This window comes from Ammospiza nelsoni, chromosome 6 (assembly GCF_027579445.1).
Source record: "Ammospiza nelsoni isolate bAmmNel1 chromosome 6, bAmmNel1.pri, whole genome shotgun sequence".
In the NCBI taxonomy this organism is placed as follows: Eukaryota; Metazoa; Chordata; class Aves; order Passeriformes; family Passerellidae; genus Ammospiza; species Ammospiza nelsoni.
This window is the reverse complement of record NC_080638.1, coordinates 20389162-20407289: the sequence shown is the minus strand read 5'-3', so window position 1 is coordinate 20407289 and position 18128 is coordinate 20389162. Positions and strand designations below refer to the sequence as shown.

Sequence of the window (18128 nt, the reverse complement as noted above, 5' to 3'; positions counted from 1 at the left end):
GCTGCAGGCAGCAGCTGAGCACTTGTGTCTGACAGGGTGAGAGCTCAGAGTGCCAGTGAGCCCCAGTGCTGTGGTGCCCCAAAGTTCAAGCAAACAAATTACTTGCTTCATCTTTTGGAGCTTAGTGAAGGATTTTCCTTGTCATTAGTCCAAGGTGGGGAAAAAAAGTTCAGTGAAGAAGAAGCAGGTGCTGGGGATGCTCAGCCCCTTTTATGTGCCCATCACTCCAGCTTTGCCTGAGTGTCCATCAGTGGGTATCTGATCTCCTTAGGTAGGACTTGAGCCCCTGCTGGAGTCCTAACAGCAGAATTGAAGCCATCTTGCTCAAAATGCTTGCTTGTTGGTGTGTTCAGCAGCTTGCTGGTGCCTCTTGCTGCAGGAGGTGTGGGGACAGTGGCTGGTGGAGCACAGTGAGGTATGTGCTTTGCTGGTGACCCAGCAGCAGCAGGGACAGCAGCCTAACTCTGCAGCCTGCTCCTGCATCTCTTACTTTTCTTTGCAGCAGCTGTGCAGACATGCCTGCCTTCATGCACATGCTGTGGGCCAATTCACTCTCCAGAAATCAGGATCAAAAGCAGATTGTCCTGAGTTTTTAAATCTCCTGCCTCCCCTAGCCTACCGTGCTGTCATTAATCAGTGAGGGGCATGCGTGTGAGAGCCATATCTACCGCTCACCACAGCCGTGGCAGGATGTTGGGGGATACAGTATCAGTCACAGCTACTGCAGTTGCTCTTTAAAAAAATCTTCTGTTTGAATCATAGCTGACTGCAAAAGTTTTAGCTTAGTAGTGTGGTTTTCTCACCCCAAGTTAAATTTTTTGAGTGTCTCCTTTCCTTCTTTTAAAGCTCTGACATCTGATGGGCTTGAGTGGAGCAAGGTAGCACTGATAGTGAATTATGTGTCCTGTCAAACATTTCAATAGAGTAGATGAAGGAGCAGGTAGGAAAATGACCTGCATATTTAGAAATTCAGTTTCTTGAAAAACTGTGGTGCCTTGTACTTACAGTATCTCTCCTCCCTCCCCTTTCATTTCCATGAGTCAAAAGTGATCATGAGAGTGTTGATATACGACTGGGGGGATTTATCAGGAAGGATGTAATGTGCTCGTTCCTCTGGTGGTAACAAAGTGGGTCAGAAGTGTTACCTGTGCTGTTGCTGCTGCTAACCAGATAAACTGAAATTAGTTCAAAACCTCTCTATTTGCTTTGCTCCTTGACTTGCTGTATAAGTTTCACTGGGAAACCTGTATCTGACCTGCGAGGCATTAATTTGTTTGGTGGCTCTTGTGGCCTAGAGTTGAGCCACCTTGGTGCTGCCAGTCTAGGTGGCCTGGCACTGGATTTTTTTATTTACCAACATATTTTTGAGCCACAGCTGCATTGCCATCAGGTTTGCTGCAGAGCTGACCAGGTTGACAGTAGCTATGGTAGACAGACACCCACCACTTGGCTCCCTTGGACAAAGGGCTGGTGGAATCATCACTTGACCTCCCAGAGATGCTCCAAATGTCTGGAGGCTGAGCAGAGCCTGATGCATTGTCCTTCTGCCTGCCCTGAGCTTATGGTGTAAATCCCCCAGCAGTCTCTGCAGGGGTCACCTGATGGCTGTGCTCTGATACCTCTGTGTATCAGACCAACCAGATCTGGCTGGGGTTTGCTCAGGGCTTCCTATGCTGTGAGAGAAAGATGCCACGGGGTGCCACATGTGGAACTTGAAGTTGAATTGGGAGTGGGAAGGGGGCATATGTAACATATAGCTGAGAAAACCAATAAGCTTCACAAGATCTTAACCACTGAAGGGGCTGAACTTGTTTCCCGTTGATGTGATTAGTCACCCCCTAAAGCAGGGTGCTATAATCCAGTTTCTGTGGAAAAAATTGCACCATACGTGTGTCAATACAAGGGGCAGACTCAGCAAGTGTGTGTGCTTTCAGGCTGGTCTATAAATCCCTTCAGTTGTTCTAGCCTTCTATAAACTTGTGAGAACTCAGGGAGTTTTCTTTCCTGCAGCCTTGCCCTCGCCATGATTTTAACATCTGAAAGTCTGGATGGAAATTGTTGTCATCTCACCCTCTTGTGTCCCAGCACTCAGTCAGATGGCTGGCAGAGGCTTCATGGCAGCCAGAGCTTTTCCTTCCAGCAGACTGGAGCGAACAGGAGGGAGAAGGGGCAGGGGGCTGTTATCAGCCTCCTGTGTGTCCAAGGAAACAGTTTTTCAATGTTTTTGTCTGGATTTTACAGGGATCTCTTCCCTTACTGCTTTCCTGCCTTGGGCACGGATGCCAGCTGAATTTCCACTGACCTCATCCTGTGGCACATCCAAGCAGATCAGTACTTGGGAGACTGCACATCACCTACAGCAGGGTGCTGGATCTGGCGTGGGGACAGCTGAATGGACAGAGAGTCCATGCCCAGAGAGGCTGGCCAGGAGGGGCATTTACCCCTGGGAAATGCATCCCTGGGCTTTAGTTTGTGGCTCAAACAGTGTTTCTACTGCTGGAAATGGCAGACTGAAATGAAAAGATTGGGTTAGCCAGTACCCTGCCAGAGCTGAGAGAGAATGAATTTAGCTGTTCTTGTTTGATTTCAAGAAACTGCAGTAAAATGAGCAAAGAGGCTGTGCACCAGAGCTGCTTCCGCTGCAGGCATCTGCTTGCAGAGCTGTGTTGCAGAGCGATTCCTGCTGGTGCTGCAGAGCTGCTGGGGAAAGCAGAGCTGTGGCACGGCCAGGAGAGCTCTGTGGAGCTGCAGTGAAGGGCTTGGCTCGCTTGATTGCTTTGGCAGCTCGTCTCTACTGAGAAACAGGTGTGGGCAGTGCTTGCATCTGTTGTCAGTGGTCACTGGTGTCTGGGTGAGTGCAATGAGCTGCTTTTCCCTGCAGGCTGAGGAGCCATGCTCTGCTCCAGGTCCCTGCTGCTGGGAGGTGGCACGCAGACAGCTGGAAGGTCCCCAGCCTGAATGTTGGATGTGTGACACGATGGACGTGATGGCTCTTGTGTCCTGCCTCACGTGAGCTCTGTGGTTACACCAAGCTGCAGCTGACTTCTGAAGCTCTTCTTGGTAAAAACTGACCTGAATTGATCCGTTGTGGTTTGTTTATTTATTTTTAAACTAAGATGCATTTCTGCGGAGGTGAAAGCTTGAGCTTTATTACAAAGTCCATGATTTTTTTAAGGATGCTTTGGGATATTTTGGGGGTGTGCATGTGGTCTGTGTGGTAACAGTTATCAGAAAAACTGGGAATGGGTCAGTTGGAGATGTGTAGCTGCTTAATTGATTTTAATGCCATGGAAATTCAATTTGAGTAACTGGGTGCTTTTCCTGGTGGGGGGAAAAATAGAACTGTGTTAAGTGGAGGGGCAGCTCTGGGTATTTCTGTGAAATGCGTGTAAAGGAGGCTCGAATGTGAGTTTTTGAACTGTGCTTGTCTGTTCCTGTCAAGAGCTGGTAGTATAAGGGGGAGCACACAGCAGCCATGGAAGGCAAGGCTTGCCTGGGGGCCCTGGGGCAGAAGCCTGTGTGACTAATGTTGTGTAACTCAGAAAAACAAGGCAGGATTACTCTACCTCCTCCCCCTCTGTAAGGAGCTAGTGCTGGGGAGCTCTGTCAGACTGCTGCTGGGATGCTCAGGTGGGACCTCTGGGCAAGCTGATGGATTGGCTCCCTCCACTCAGTGCAGCTTTGCAGCATGTACTTTTTAGGTGGGGACTGTGCCTCTTGTTGGTGCTGGAGGTGAGGTGACTGGCTGGCATGTGAAGGCTGGTGCTGGCAGCCCCTCTGAGCTGCACCCTAGCTGCTGTAACCCCTCCATCCACACCTGTGCCAGAGGAGAGGCAGGGTGGGGGCTGAGGGCGCTCAGGCATCCCGGTGCTGGGGACAAGGCAGCCTGTGGGGACCATGCAGGGCTGTGCTCTCCTCCCCCTGCACTCCTGGTGCTGTTGAAGTTGGTCACGTGTTGGGATGGAGGTCTGGCTTAGAGTTCAAGCCTGTGCTTCTACTTTTCCATCGTTATTTTCCAGGGTTTCTGTGCAAGGAATTGGAAAATGCCCTCTGTGGGCTGCCGTGACAGCCTTAGAGCTATCCAGATGGATTTGAACTTTGGTGCTGCAAAGGGCTTTGCGTATTTATTTTCAGCTTCCTGCTGTCTGCTTTGCTTAAGAGCTTTTGCTAGATCCTTTGCATATGCTTGTCCTTGCTCCTCTGCTCCTTGAAACCATTTGAGAACACCCTTCAGCTGTGACAAAATACCCCCCTCCTCTCCCCCCCAAAAAATTCCCAATCCTCTTGGAGGAATTTTATTTTACTGCGGTGCCTTGGTAAGCTGCAAGGCTTGCACATCTGTGGTGTGTTGCTTTTTGGGTGCATCAGCCTGGTTTGGAGACCTCAGAGGGCAAATCACTGGGCTGTTTTGGATGGGTCTTTACAACAGTGAGTGACAGAGCATGCTCAATAATGAATGGAGCTGTTAAACTGATTTTACATTACTTACCCCTGTGCAAACACAAATATATGACAGGTTGAAGCCTCATCTTGGTTTCCACATGTACCACTGTGCCTTTCTGAGGTCATGCTTTTCATCAGATTTAGCTGATCTCAGGCTCTTCTCCTGCCAGAAATTCTTCCCCTTTATTTTCTTATTTCTGAGATGGCTTCCAGTTGAATCAAGCAAATGATGGTTGCTACCTCTATTGTAGAGATGTGTAGAAGCGAGGGGAGAGAAAAGGTAGGACTGCCCGTTGTGGCAGCAAAGAGTACTTTTGGATCAGCTGAGCTGATAAGCCTGTGGGAGTGGGCATGGCTTGCTGAAGAGCAGCTGTGTAGCCCCTGGTAGAACATGTCCTGCTTCTACTCCAGTTTCCTTCCATGTAAGAGGGTGGCAAGGTGCACCACCTTGCTAAGTGCATTAATATTTCTGGGAGGCTACAGTGTTGGAAGAGTCCTTTGTGGGGCACTGCTGACTGATGGCTTCGTGTACATGCTGCCAGGGTTTGGCTTCCTACTTAACCCATGGGAGATTTCCCTCTGGGAGGACTTTGAGCTTTTAAATAAAGCTTCCTGCTGAATGTATCAAGGAGAATATTAGATTGAATATAAGGGAGAAGTTTTCTGTGATGAGGGTGGTGAGGCACTGGAACAGGTTGCTCCCAAAAGTTGTGGATGCCCCATCTTTGTAGTCACCCAGTATCACTCAGTCCTCTGCTGCCTTGCTTCATAACCTTTTTATAAACTCTGGTGAATCTTTGTGTCCTGCTTTAGATGAAACAAAAGGTTATTGTGTTTCTGCAGCACTACCTCAGTCTGCAACAAGCAAGGAGTCATCGTGGCCAAGGCCACAGAGGGTCTGCTAGGGTGGTGGCACTGAGAAATAGATATTTTGGTGGACAAGTTGGAGCCGCAGGAAAGCGGCAGAGGAGCTCAGCTGTCATGTGTCATCCGTGCTCTGCACTGCCTGGAGCCTGGTGGTGTCTTGGGGAGGAGCAGCCCTAGGACAAGTGACTGCTGGGCACTGGGAGAAGGAAGTTTGGGAACCAAGGGAGAGGCTGAGCTCTCTGATTCCCTGGCACTCTGCTGTGTTTCCAGTATATTTGTCTGTTGTGGGACAACATGCTTTTTCTGAGAGCTGCAGTTGCTTTGGGAGGGCAAGCAGGCCATCTTCATATGGCTTTGATTAAATCCAGCAGCACTTAAAAAAGCTTCAGGCATCTCTTTTTGCCTTGCTCGGCAGTATTGGGAAGTGAGGACTTAGAACTTTGTCAGTGATGTTTCTGCAGCGTTGTATAAGAGTAGGAGTCGAGTTGAGAAAGTTGTTAAATGGAAAAGGAACTGGAGGAGGGAGGGAGAAAAGGTTGTCTGTATGGCTGCCATGTTGATACTCCCCATGTGCTGAGCCCTGGTGCAGGCATGGGTCAGCACCAGTGCAGATGAAGTCCTATGAAGGTAAGGCAGCCCCCCTTCAGATTTAAGCCATGTGAAGTTAAGGTATGAATTCCCTTTCTTTCCGTACCTTGATATGTAAGCTACCACCCAAGATTATTGGCCAGGTTGGATTTGTCCTGTTACTTCTGTCCTTGTAGAGCTGCTGAATAGTGTTCACTTACTGGCTTCAAAAGAACAGCAAAAGACCCTCCTGGAAGTACATAACAGAAGTAACTCCTATGTTTTGGTTAATGTAGAGCAACAGGGTGATGGGAAATTTGTGATTGAGGCTGGAGTCCAAGGTCTGTGCTGTGGTCTTGTGGACTTCAGCATTTTTTTCATACTTAGAAATGCCTTCAGCCCTTCCTTAATAGGAAAGGAGAAAGGGGAAAATGAGTGAGAGGGAGCCACAAATGGATTAGACTTTTCTCAGTTCTTTAAATACCAGTTGGCAATGACAGTTTTCTGAATCACCTGCAGAGACTGGGGAAAGCAAGCAAGTCTCTCCTCCTCAGTCCAAGGTAAACTGATATGCTGCATGAGTAAGTTTTCTCACAGTACATAATGAGGTCCAGTTGGCAGGAAGCACATGAGACATTGTCAGGCTGATTCTGCACCTTCCTCTTGCTGGTTTAGTGTTTTGACTAGAGATGTCTCTCTATTTCCTTACCTCCCTCAGCTTCCAGATGCTCTCTGTGTTACAGTGTGTCTGAGGATGGTCCCTCAGCCACCATGTTCCTTGCTATCCCTGAACCATTGCACGAACAGGATGGAAAAAGTAAAATTACATTAGATGTGGTGACCTTTGCTTCAGTAGTATTATCAGAAAAACTTCTCCTTGTGGCTGCTTAAAATTGTTTCCAGTAAAACATTTCTGCTGTCTTTTCTTTGGCATGCAGCAGGCACTTCACGTGTCTGAAGTGAGGTGTTTTTGTAGCCTGCAGAGATGACTTTTGTCACAGCTCTTTCTCAGTGCTGGTTAAATGTCTTCTGTGTGACTGAGGTACAAAAGCTTTATACAGCCATCAGTGGAAAATATAAAGCCTTTTTTGTTATGAAACTATAATGATGAATCGATGATGATGAAGAAATGGAAGTGGCCTGGCTCTGTCATGTGGGATTTGCCTCCACTGCAAACTAGAAGAAATTGCCCAGGTGCTGTGAAGCAGATCTTCAGCAGCATCTCAGGGAGCACAGCAGGGGCACTGTAGGTGATCCCTTCCATCCCATTTACCAGCCTCTTTTCTGCCCCTGCATGTAGGTGTTATCTTCATTGCCTGGCTGTTGAGGAGGCTTTACTGGATGAACAGCCTTGGTTTGGGACTCATCATCTTGTCTTTTGCTTTGGCTTCCTTCTGTGATTTTGGAGAAGTCCCCTGACAGCCTCATGCCATGTACCTCTGCCATGATGCCAGGGCTGGCAGGAGTGTGTTCAGGGCAGGGACCTACCACCTTCCTGATTCTTGCGAGATTGCTTTGGCATCCTTCCTTTTCACCAGGCAGCTCATTAATGGCACTAATTGCTATTCTCTCTAATGCTTACAGGATTTGCCAGTTCCCGTATGCCCATGGGAATCGTGTTCTGGCTCCTTGACAGTGCTAGAGGAGAAGCTGATGCCCTGAGCAGGTATGTTTGTTACGTTCCTGGTGGGGGAAAGAGGGGCTGCATATGGCCAGGGTGAAATGTGTGCAGGGTTTGCCTGATGGATGTGGAATGGATCCTGTGGTGCAGACTGCTCTGCAGTGAATAGTTGATTTTTCCATGCAGAGGTTTTGTGAAAACGCAGGCAGAAGATAAGGTTTGCATTTAGCCTTGCTGACAGCCCTCTGAGGAGAGGGCTGGAAAGCAGCATTGCTGCAGAGCAGCCCGTGGGAGGCCGTGCTCCCTGCTAGCCCAGGCACTGCCTTTTCCTTCCCGGAGCTCCAGCTGGGGAATCCCGGCCGGGCTGGGGGGCTGCTGCGCCTCCTGCTCAGCCGCCCTCTGGCAGCTCCCCCGCGGGGAGGGAGGGAGCTGTGTGCCTCTCGGTATCCAACCATGAACAAATCTGCTGTTGTTTTCTTAATGGATGGCAAGAACAGCCTGTAGCAGCTTATTCCTCCCTGGATAATTACTGCTCTGCTCTGCCACTGATTGCTCTCAGGAGCAGTGGAGTAGTGCCTCCCCTGCGCCGCCCTGTGCATCCTTTTGCCTGAGTTATTTGGTTTGTTATTGCTTTAAGGCATCAGTGCTCAAATGAAAAATCTAATCTGCGCTCTTTGCAGCTGTTTGGCATTCTAAGTGCATTGCCTAAGTCAGTTGAAGTCCCTGAGATGCCAAACATGCTTTCAGTGATGCCCCTTGCTATGCTACAAGCAGATCTCAATTTCAATTTCTGGATTAATTTGAGGAGGGAAAAATATAGGAGTGGGTTGCAGTCTACTGTTGTATTATCTGGAATTGTGTTCACAGCTGATCAGGTGTGTGTGCAACTGGAACTGGAGTGGAATATTCAGCCATCTGTGGTTGCTCGGGGGAGGTCTGAAAAGCAGGTGCATGATCCTGCTGTGGGAGTGTTAATGGGCAAGGAGGGTTGGCTTGGCACGCTGAACTGAAACCTTCAGCTTGCCCTAGGAGCAGAAGCAGCTCCTTTGCAAACATCTGTCCCTTGTGGATCTCATAAAAATGGCATTGCCTTGCATTTAACTTGCCTGAATGGCCCATGTGATTGTATAAGGATATAATCACAACTTGCTGCATAATGCTTTCTTGATTCCTAAAATAAAAAAAGTGAAATGGATTCATTATGGAAAGATATCTTTCTTGAAAACCTGGTTCATCCAGGACTGTCTGGGTGGTGCTGCAGACATGTAGAGGAGTAGGAGTCAGGGTGGAGCTGTTTCCACCTAATTCTCCTGTATTTCCCGGGGTTTATCACAGCAAGCAAGCAAATGTGCCCTCTTTGGATCTAAAAGCACAGCTGCTTAGTTGAGCACTGCCTGTGCTTCCCAGGCCAGTCTTCTCCCTATGCTTTCCTTTTCTTAGTTAAGTTTCTGCTGTAAAAGGCCTCTTCTTAGAGGGAAAACCACAATAAGAAGGGGAACAGCAAAGGTAGGAGTGCCTCTGTTTGCTAGCAAGCTGCTGCAGGTGTGTCTGAGTCAGGAGAGCCAGCACTGAGTCAGTGTCCCAGACTCCTGGTGACTCAGGTGGCAAAATCCCAGATCATTCTCTTCTCATGCCTGAATTGCAGTGGATTTCCTGTAACAAACTCTCGCCTTCTGTAGTGACCATGCAGGGAATGCCATCCCCTCCCTCCCAAATGGGTTATGACCAGCTTGGTTCACTGGGGATGCAGGCACGTGGTGATGGTGGCACTTCTCTTCCTGCCACCACAGGTGGAAAGTTGATTTATCTCAGCATCCTCAACCTTACCTCACTCCTTTCACCAGACACCCCCCCCTTCCCTTGTTCTTTGTTAAGATGGGATAAGTCACAGGAGTTGCAGCTGTCTATTGAGCTTGAGGAGATTCTTATGCAAATCTGGAGGCTGTGTTCTCCTGGCAGATCTGCATGCATGCATTATCCACTACTTCATTGTACTGGAAGGTCTATTTTCTGAAACATGGTTTATTTTTAGTCAAGATTTTCCCTGTCTAACTGGTAAAAGTTCAGCGTTTGCAGTGGGATTTGCAAAAGAAGCAATTTTGCCAAATCCTTGGACTGGGGGAAGGGAGAGGAAATGTTACATTAGCCAGCAAAAAAGCTAAATGCTGACTTGAAAAACAGCTCAGGACACTGCTGTGAGAGCATAGGGGCTGGGTAATGCAAGTTGAGAGCAGTGTTGTATTGCTGCAATGGATAACTCAGTCTGGGTTGCTCTTGCTTTTCCTTTTGATGGCTGCCACAGAGGTTAACCAGCAGTGGATGGGGAGTGCTGCTCAGGGGCAGGTGGTCAATGAGCCAACCTTTTGACCTGACCCTGAGCAGTGAATTGGCAAAGTCACCTTATCCACAGCATCCATGGGAAAAGTTCTGTCCCTGCACAGCATTGCACTGTCCTGTTGCAGCCCCGTTTGGGGCCACTGCAGGCTCGCAGAGGGTTGAGCTTTTCGATGATGTGGAATGTATCATGCCCATGTTTGAGTGCCCTTGTCAGATACCCTGAAATGAATAGGGTGGCACATGGGATGTCCTGGGGCAGTGCTGCAGCTGTCCTCTCCTCTCTTCCCCAGCTGCTGCTCCAGGGACAAACTGTCTTCACATGCCTCATTGCTTTCACCAGCTGCTTCTAACTACTCTGGGTCTTGTACTGGTTTCTCACATGAGCAGCAACCTTTCAGGGGTGAAGGGCTATTTTCTTCTTGGTCTTGCATCTCCTCAGACATTTCCACCACTCCTTTTACAGGGTAATCTTTGTTACCATTAGCTGGTAGTGCTGCAAGCACCACACATCAGAGAATGAGCCCAGAGAGTCAATGACTGTGCAAAGCCTTTGGTACTTACTCCTCTGAAAAAATGAGAGTTGATTCCATATGTGAGCCTGTAAATTATTTGTTTCCTGCTGCAGGTTAACTCCAGCAGTTTGCTTTATCTTTCTTTTTCTTCCTGCCCCAATTCCCCAACAGACATTTGCATAGCAACTTTGTCATGGTTACATTAAGAAAACAAGGAGAAATACTTCCAATTTTTTTTGAATGTTTGGAAACCAGAAAAAAAAGAGAGGAAGTAATACTAAGAATTTAGGTGTATTCTACATTTGGAACACGTGGGTATATGTTTCTTGCAGGTAACAGACCTGCAGGTCTTTGTGAAAGGATTGGGGGTGAAACAAAATTTTTAAGTGCTATTTCAGTCATTGGGGTAGAAGCACCATGAGAATCAAGGTATGAGCACTCATCATCTGCCTAGAGCAGTAATCTTCCTGAAGGAATTAATCTAATTTAATCTGATAAAAGAATTTATGCAGTGGAGGAAGTCTCTACCATTTCCTGCCAAGATTCCTGAGAAGACTAGGAAAAAGTAAGTGCCAAAATGACACTCTTCTCTCCATGGGGGAGAGGGCTTATGTCTTCCTAAGGCCTGTTGTATCTTTCTGTTAAAAACCATCTGTATTAGCTGGCAGATCAGGATTGTTTTAGCTATTCAATTTTCCCTAGTTCCCTGGGGACTTCCTAGTTGCAAACCTATTTGCAAATCCCCTGTCCATCTGGGATGCAGATGATCTCGTGCGCCCCAGTGTTTATGCAGAAGTAGGCCCCATGCTTGCCATACACCTGGTGGCCTGTGGATGTAGAGACTTCATAGGTTTGAAGCTGTTCCTTAGGGAAAGTTTGTGGGTGGTTGGGTTTTGTGGTTTTTCCTTACATTGCTAATTATTTCAGGGAAATTCCTATCTTATTAGTGCTTTCTCCTCAAAAGCAATTCTTTTCCTCTCTGTCTCTTGTTCTCTGAGGCTGGAAAAACACTGATATGTTAGGAAAGCCAGTCTCTGTTTTAAATGGCCTTAAGCATGTCAATACTCAGCTCAAATTCCTCTTAGAGCGGCTTGCTAGAAAATGAACAGGAATCTCAGGGCACCCCTGGGTCAGCTTTCTTTCTGATGCTCAGGAAGGTTTTGTTCCAGACGGGTGAGTTCATGAAGGAGGAGATGTCCACCTCGAGTTTTGTGTACTCTGATAGGAAAATATTTTTTCTATCAGTGAATTTTTGCTGATATCATTGAACTATGCTTGAAGTATGTGGGCATATGTTGTAATCTGCTGGCAAAGACACTGAAAATCACTGTTCTGGGTTGGCCCAAAGATTCATGTAAACTGCTAATGTCTGAATCAGTACCCTGTCTCCAGTGGTGTAACAGGAGCTGCTCTGGAAGGGCTTGGATAGAGGCTGAGCAGCGTAATTGAGCATTCCATCTGCTCTAGCTTGACCCTGTGCCTTGCAAATGTGCTGAGTTTTAAGCAGGCTGAGAGCTGAACTTGGCTGGCAGCCTCCAGGTCCTGGGGCAGGTGAGGAGCTGCCATGTCTGTGGCTGAGTGCTGGAACCCACATGTGCACGGGAGGGTGCAGCAGTGGGAATCCCAGCAGTCTCTGGGTTACCTGCAGCAAAGAACGAAGCTGACTCCAGATTGCTGTTTTAAAAACCTCTCTTTGGTGCAGGTGAGCAGTTCTGTGGGCATTCCACAGTTGGTGCTTACCCAGCCCTCCCAGCAGAGCTGTGCCAGGGTCTTCAGTTTGGTTTCACAAGCAGAGACCTCATGCAGCCCTCATGGAGGGTCAGCATTTGGTGACTGCCTGAACTGCTGCTTATCCCCAAAGGTGCTTCTGCTCTGCTTTGCTCTGTAATTACTTGCCACACGTTGTGTCCTCCCCAGCAGCTTTCACCACAGTTTTGAAAAGGGAAAATAAGGAACAGTGGACAGATGGACATCTGGGAGGACTGCTGGTAGTGGCAGGGGGAGTGGTTTTAGCCCTGGTACTTGCATGCAGCATACTCTCCAGGCAGATCCCGCTGTGATTCTTGATGAAGTTTCCCTTTTCTTGGCTGGCTCATTGGAAAACCCTTTTCACTCCAAGTTTTGTTTGGAAAGAGAGACGCCCACACAGATGGCTGCTCTTCAGTTGTCATTCATGTTGGGATTTTTATGTTCCTTTTTGCATTACCCTCAGGTGAAATCCAGGCTTACAAAAAAAAACTTATCCCAAATTTAGAAAGAAACTAAATGGTAAGAATATTCTGCAGTGGGCTATCTCATATTTTATCAGTTCACAAGAGATTGTGTTATTTTTTCTTTTTAACTGAGCTTCCTTGTAGTTCACTTGTTAGTGTTCCTCAGAGAAAAGGTACAGCTTTCATTAAGGATGGTTTTGGCTATGTTTTGCTCCTTCCTTGAGACTGAGTGGTTCCACTTTTTCCAGACAAGTACCAATGCTCTGCTTTGGAGTCCTGCTGGTCTCATCTGATAAGGATTGGAGTGTTTTTTCCTCCTAAGGGCTCTCAGAATTGCTGGATTGATAAATAATAAGTGGTTTTAGGTCATTGAGATACTGTGGCAGAGGGGAAGGGGAGGAGAACAATAGCATTGCTGGAAAACACGGGTTTGGTATGCTGGTGATTTATGAGACTGAAGTTACAGCCTCTTGCTTGGACCCCTTGCTGGGTTCCAGGATGCTGTGGATGGTGCAGTCCATAAAACCTGAGGGGTCTTGCATTGCTCCTGGCCTTTTAGCTGTAGAGAAGAAGCAGAGTTAAGTCACAGCTGGCCATTTGCAGCTATGGTTGGGCTTCAAGTGCCCTGGAGAGGATGCTGGAGGGTCCCACACCAGGGTGCAGGAAGATGAGGCTGAGAAAAAAAGGTAGAAATGGCAACCTGAAATGGCAAAGGTTTCTGGTAGGTTTCTAGAACTGTGGCTTGCTGTCCATTTCCTTCGTTATTTATCTAACCTTGCAAAATTGCTGTGGCAGGGCTGGTGGTAGGCTTTGGGAGGCTGGAAAAATGCCAGTACAAGGAGGTGGCTAGTGCTTCCTTCCAAGTGTATTAACTCATTCCTGAAATATGCATTTCTTCTAAAAAAATAATTTCTAGGGTAGCTGTTTTTGGAGCCTCAGTGCTCATGCTTTGAGTGGAAGTGAGACTGTCAAAGGGTTCTTCAGGAGGGCAGGGCCAGGCACATGCATAGCCTTCAATGGTGCTGACAGTGCTGCCCCACCTTTCCAGACCTCCATGTTGCATGGAGCACACCAAGGAGAAGTGTGGTTCCCCAGGGATTTAGCAAGTTTTATCTATATCAAAGAGGATTTTTAAGGGATTGACAACCAATCCTCCACTCCTTGTTGTTTTGCCCTGTCGTGGTGCCAGCAGCCCAGGTGTGGTGGCTGGGCTTGTCCTGCATCGAGGTGGAAGCTGTGGGAGCATTGCAGTGGGGAGGATCAGGGGGTGGAACCCTGCATTCTGTAAGTGCCAGCAGCTGCCAAAACCCCTGTGCCAGTTTTCTACTCAGTGCAGTCCTGGATTAAACTAAGTAGAAACCAGGCTAATGGGAGCCAGGATAAATGGCTTGACCATGGTGATTTTCTTTTAGGTCTTTATTTCCTAGCATGCAATTGCTGTAATTCTTCTGTGTTACTTTCACAATTTTTGACTTCTGAAAGTATGTTTTCCTTGTTTTGTTCTTTTCCTGAGGGTTTGGGCAGTGTTTTCCTAAGCTATTGTGGTGGGTATTTCCCCTGCTCTCTCAGAAGCAGCTTTCATTTTGGAATGAACAGCTCAGCATTGTTCACATTATATTCCATTTTTATGGGCCTTTTTCGCCTTTGGACTTTGACAGAAGGGGAAAGCAGTCTCCTAAATACTTCTGAAGTCTTTTGGGTCACTTTGCAGAAAATATTTCTTTCCTGTTATAGAAGGCCTTCATATTCAAAAGCTCCAGGCAGGAAAGCTGTTTGCAGCACTCACATTGGAGTTTCTGAAAGCGTGGTTCTTGCATAGCTTTTGCTTGGTTTTGGCCAGTTTCAGTTAAGATTGTGCTGAATTCACCTTTGAGCAGGACTTTGTGACCTTGTGGGAGTTAACTTTCATTGAAACATTTCTAGCAACATAACCAGCCATTACTGGTTTCTACAGAGCATCCCACTTGTTAAACCTGTTCCACTCTTCCAGACCAATGCCTGTTTTCAAACTCCCCCAATTCCCTGCAGAAATACCAGGTTATTAATAGGATCTTTATGCATATGTTTACCAGGCTTGACATAGCTTTGCACCAAAGTGTCTCTTTACCTACATTGCACTCAGAAGCTGAACCCTGTGGTCAGCATGGTGTACATCTGCAAACCTCCCTTGGTTTGTTCAGAGCACGATGATCTGGCTGTGCAAACACTTAAATTTGCTTCCCTAATTTAAAATGAGTTGCAATAAAGAATTTATCCACTCAGGTTCTTATGGAACTAAATACTGTTTATTTGAGATGGTGGTTGGTTTGCATTTTTGGGTTTTCCCCCTTCCACTGCAATAGCAGCGAACAGCTTTGGGTTACATCAACCCTGGTATATGGTCCTTGTAGCACAGCAGTGATGTCTCCTAGGATGTGTCTGACTTCTTCCCCTCTCTTTTAATGATCATTGGTCTTGTTGAGTGGGCACAAGGTCTCCTGGCCTGTTGGGTCCCAGGAGTCTGCTGATCCACCAGCCAGAGGGCTGTGGTGAGCCAGCTGCAGGGGCAGGATGTGAGGCACCAACCACAGCAAGTCACTACAATCTTCTCAGCTGCCACTGGTTACCATGACCTTGCAGCATCTGCAGTGTGTGATCTGATGCTCAGGAGATAGGTTTCCTGAGTGCTAACTGCCTGAACATGCAGTGCCAGGACTTGCTGCTGCTGACCAGCCAAGTTGGATATGCTCTGACAAACAGTCAGAGCCATAGTTCCCCTTTAGATGGTGGGGGAAAAATAGAGGGTGGAGGCAGAGAATGGAGCACATGTAGAGATTAACAGCCTGTTCTCAAGTCATTGTCCTCTTTCATCCTTTGAATTAGCTTTTTTCCACCTAGTGTGACAACAGAGTTTTGTAATAAAATCCACATGGGAGAAACCAGTGGTGTGTTTTCTAGTCAAAACAGCCTCCATGACATCTGACTATTCAAATGGCAATAGAGAAGTGTTTGGATTAAGAGACTAGAGGTTGAATGCATGTTGAATGAATTAGTCTCTCCCCTTTAATGATGTAATGGTGATGCTGTTAGAGAAACCACAAAAGAAGAACGTTTCTCAGAGCATCTTTTCTGAGTTCGTGTGTATAAACTGCAAATTCAAGTCCTTTTAATCTCAGTTAAAACCGTTGGGGTTTTTTGGGAGATGCTTTTTCTTGGTTGGTTTTTGTGGTGGGACAGCAATATGTGCTTGCTGCTGGCAATGGGTTGGTCTCAGAGCAGAGGAGCTTGTGTTCCTTTTTCAGCCCTTGTTCTCCTTTCAAGTCATGCCATGCTGTATCAACCCCTCTGAGGAGATTGGTGATAGATGTGGATGGATAGTAATTATTTATCTTCAAAACAATGTTGAAGTATGAAGTACAAAGAAGACAATTTTCTTCACAACTGTTTGCTTATGTTGACCTGAAGTAATATTCCAAGCATGGTGATGATTTTTATTTCCATAGGAAAAGATGCATTTTCTTTCCTTCTTTAATTCAGTTTCCCTTAAGGTTGCTTGAAGCAACTGTTCCTTTGGCTGTTTTCAGATACCAGCCAAAAACACTGGTGTTCAGCCTTCAGGAGGCTTTATGTGTAGGTTAAATGAAGGGGTAATTTACTAAAGGACCTAGCCCTGGCATGGCAGCATCCCTTAGGTAGGTGTAGTCATCATTACCTAAAAATGCCTAAGGTATAAAAAGAACTTGGTGATGCTCCTACTTGAAAAATCTGGTTAGAATTAGAGGTCAGTTTAGAAAATGTAATTTTCAGAAGGCCTCATATTTTACATTTTGAATATTATTTGTGAGTGAAAATGCCGTTTCCTTCTCTTTCTGGCACCGAGAGGGAGATCCCCTTCAGGCCTCCAAGGCAAGAGGACTAGTAGCCATCTCCATGCTGCAGTGGTTTCTCTCTTTGGCTCTTTTTGCCTGGTGTATTAAAATCCCTGCAGATAGCCTGGGTTGTGTTTAAATTAGCTTATTCTCTACCTTAACTACAAAGCTCTCTTGAATATTTTTACTGTTAGTACTGAGAGAGAATGTTTCTGTAAGTAGCCTGATGCCAAGGCTATCGGTGTGTTAATTGTGAGTAAAAGAAAAAGGAAAAAAGGTCTGTGGACTATATGCTTGAGCTTTCCAGCCTTGGAGGGTTGGCAGGCATGTTGTGAAAGAGACTCCTGCTTTCCTGATGAAAACCCTTTGAATTAACTTGCTTTGAGTCAAGGGACTTTGTATGTCTGTGTGTGTATGGAAAAGCCTGCGAGTGTACTCGTCTCTCGGCTTCTGTTTAAAAACCAGCTGCTGTGTCTGCCTGTCAGTGTTTGTCCTGGGGATCTGCCCAAAAAGCTGTTTTTTCCATTGCTTGAGCAGAATATCAGGCTTGGCACACTTTGCCATGCAAAGTGATACAGATAGGGTTGGCAACTGGCACAACTTTTAAAGAGCCTGTTATTATAATCTTGCCATAACTCATTAATTATGCTGTTGAGGTAGTGGTAGCAATGGTAATGCTAGTCCAGCTAAAAACAGCTCCTATATAAACCAAGATTCACTTTGTTTCTGTCCTTCCACTTTTGTTCTTCTGTACTTCCTCCCCTCGTGTATTGGTTGGTATTTGTTATAAAATAATCCCATGCTGTTCCTAACCAGGTTGCAAAAGTTGCAAGGATGATGCATGGGAAAACAGACTTGGTGTTAATAATTTAGCAGCTAGATCATAGAATCAGAGTAGTTTGGGTTGGAAGAGACCTTAAAGATCATCTCATTCAACTCCCCTGCCATAAGCAGGAACACCTTCCACTAGACTAGGTACAAGATGCCTAATGCTTTCTTAATAGTTGCAGTTGTACACATGAAAATATGATTCATATATTGATAAGAATACCCTGCAAAATTTATACAGTGTGAATTTTTACTTCTGTGAAGCTTCACTTGTAGATGTAACTGTTCATATTTATACCTAACTATGAATTTATCTAGTGAAGGATTAGATATTGGACTGCACTTGAAAAGTCACAGTGGTTATGCTTACTTGAGAACTCTAGAAAGCTGCATTGCTCTGTAAATTGGGCAATCACCTCCTATTTTTGTGGAAATGTGACCCTAACAATGAGGCAAGTCTTTAGATTAATTTCAGTTACATACTGTTTTCCTTCCAAATCTAGAATTTCAATTTATGAAAGTAGCAGAAGAGCAGAGGCTTATTTGATGTTCTTGGAAGGATTTTTGGGATCCCCTTTGCAGCAGAAAGGCAGGAGCTGTCAGCTTTCCCCCTTTGCTGCACTTGTCCCCTGGTGTGCTCTTGTCTACAGAGCAGATGCCGGAGGGCACCAGCTCAGTGCAAGCTCTGCACTAAAACGCTCTGCTGGTCTGAGGTAAGTGTAATTGCTGTGTCTCTTTCCTGGGGGCTCAGCTATTCGCCTTCCCTGGAAATGAAGAGGAGAAAAATCAGCTGTATTAGCAGATCAAAAAAGAGCAATCTGCCAGTCTTCCTAATGCACAGGTCACACCATGCCTGGAGCTGGGCTTTTTGTTAAGAGCAGCTCAAATAAGA

At 46.4% G+C, this 18128-nt stretch overlaps 1 protein-coding gene across 1 annotated transcript in view; it reads left to right on the top strand.

Moving 5' to 3' along the window:
- LOC132074547 (USP6 N-terminal-like protein) overlaps nt 1-18128 on the top strand; it is a 75764-nt gene that overhangs the window by 4616 nt on the left and 53020 nt on the right. The window contains exon 2 of the mRNA XM_059474414.1: nt 7462-7543. The gene's annotated coding sequence lies outside the window, so the exon portion shown is untranslated. The remainder of the gene's footprint in view (nt 1-7461; nt 7544-18128) is intronic.